This window comes from Zingiber officinale, chromosome 7A (assembly GCF_018446385.1).
Source record: "Zingiber officinale cultivar Zhangliang chromosome 7A, Zo_v1.1, whole genome shotgun sequence".
Classification (NCBI taxonomy): domain Eukaryota; kingdom Viridiplantae; phylum Streptophyta; class Magnoliopsida; order Zingiberales; family Zingiberaceae; genus Zingiber; species Zingiber officinale.
Genome location: NC_055998.1, coordinates 52,015,302 through 52,017,598, shown reverse-complemented (window position 1 = coordinate 52,017,598; position 2,297 = coordinate 52,015,302). Strand labels below are relative to the sequence as shown.

General features: G+C 41.8%; 1 non-coding gene across 1 annotated transcript; it reads right to left on the bottom strand.

Moving 5' to 3' along the window:
- Positions 1-1,726: 1,726 nt before the first annotated feature.
- Positions 1,727-1,833, bottom strand: LOC122003170. Its single transcript, XR_006117835.1, has one exon. It is a non-coding gene; the product is annotated as a small nucleolar RNA R71 (small nucleolar RNA).
- Between the last annotated feature and the right edge of the window lie 464 nt (positions 1,834-2,297).

Genomic DNA, 2,297 nt, shown 5'->3' with positions numbered 1-2,297 from the left:
CAGTATTTAGATCATTTTTTGGCATGTTGTAATACAGTGAAACGGATGTGTTTTAGATGATGCAATCAGATTAATGGGATTCAGTTTTTCCTTAACTAGGCTTGTTCAACCGGTTGGTTAACCGGTTTACCGGTTTATCGGTTCTGGTTAATTTCGGTTAATCACATTTTAATGACAACCGGTTAACCGACCGGTATTATTACCGGTTCTACCGGTTCCGGTTGAACCGGTTCCGGTTGAACCGGTTCCGGTTAGTTAACCGGTTCCAACCAAGAACCGGTAAGCCTAGTAACTATTACTAAGTGGACTAAAGCCCAACCCAAATAAGTAGATTAAAGCCCAGCTGCAAGCTTAAGTTGCATGTGTTTCAATTCTCCGTGTATAGACCCAACTGGAAGCTGGAAGAGGGAGGGAGGAAGGGCTGAGGGCAGTCATCTGTGAGAGAGAACGGAGTGTCGAAGTAAAACCTTCACCGGCTGACGTGATCGGAGTGCGAGGGAGGGAGGGTCGGAGGGAGGGAGAGGAGAGAATTGGGAGAAGTGGCGTCTATTGATGGAATCGACGAGTAGTTCCCTTGCTAGTGTAGGCGGCGACGGTGGTGATGGCTGGCAGTCGAAGGGGCGGATATAGGAGTTCCAGCGGGACATGATTGTCGGGGCGATGATGGGAGGTGCAGTTCACACCGTGGTGGCGCCGATCGAGCGCGGCAAGCTACTACTCCAGATGTAGGAGAGCAACGCTACGCTCCTTGGCCGTGGCCGCCACTTCCAGGGGTATGATTGATTGCATTGCCCGCACCGTTCGTGAGGAGGGAATGCTCTCTCTGTGGCGTGGAAATGGCACCGGCGTCATCCGATACTACCCCTCTGTCGCACTCAACTTCTCCCTCAAAGGTATTCGCATCGAAACCTTGTGTCCTTCTTCGAATCGTTAACTCTTTCTTCCGAGATTGGAATATTTGAATATTTCTTTGTTCTCTGTTGTTATTTTTTTTGTTCGACACGTGATTGGGCGGTCGATTCCAAAGAATTGAATCGATGCTAATGGTATACTTAGATTGATTTTGTCACTTCTAAGCGATCTCGATGAAAGGAATGAAAGTCTTGTAACTTGTTCTCTCTATCATATTCTTTTGGGGAATTGATACTGTTTTTTGGCCATCACGGATGTCAATGCATTGCTTTGGTTAATTCTATTCTTGATTCAGGATGTAAGGAATGTATGACGTTGATGCTTGATCACATAATTCTAGTGAATTGATTCCTTTAAACCACTTGCTTGAGGCTGTTAGATGAGTTCTGGACTAAAGCCCAGCTGAATGAGTTTTAAATTATCAATAAGCATTATAAATTTTATTTATTTATTTATTTTTGATATATATTATAATAGCAAACTTATGCTAGGTGTTCGAGAATATCATTTGTCAACTTAGATTAACCGGTTTACCAGTTAAACTGGTTTAAAAAATACTAAACCGAAAATCGAACCGGTTAACTGGTTAATCGGTTAACCGGTTAACCAGTTAAAACCGATTAACCGGTTAACCGGAACCGGTAAGGTATCGATTTTGGTCTGATTTTCGGTTTGTCGATTTTTTTGCACAGCCCTATCCTTAACAGGCAAGGCTAGTGATTGGTTATACTCACTTCCACAAGAAAGCATCATGAATTGGGAGTAGATAGAAAAGTGTTTTCTAAATAAATATTTTCCACCAATCAAGACGGTAAAATGTAGAAGTGAAATCATAAACTTCCAACAGACAGAAGGAGAATCATTGTTTACAGCTTGGGAAAGACTCAAAGGATTGCCAATACAGTGTCCTCATCATGTCTTAGAAGAGTAGTTTGTAATTCATCTATTTTATATGGAAATCTCTGAAGCAGTCAGGGCTTCATTGGACTTGATGGTGGGGGATGCTTTGATGAAGAAAAATGTGGAAGAAGCCTATTCATTCACAAAGGAAGTGACATCAAATTTAATCTTGTGGGGGTAATAAAAAGAAGAGAGACTCTCCCACGGAGGCAAATAAGATATAGAGACTGTCGCACAATGCTTAGCTATGCATAGGATGAGCCTAGAAAGAGATATAGAACAATTAAAGACAAATTTTAAGGGAATGAACCAAGGCATCATTAAGAGAAAGCAACAAAAGAGTGAGGTTCTAGAGTTTGTGAAGAAATTTCAAACCAAAGCAACTTCCCAGAATAGGACACCACAACCGCTAAGTTATGCAAAATTTCTAAAAGATGCATTGACCTTAAAAAGTAAAGTGGAGGGGCAAATTGCTATAACAATGT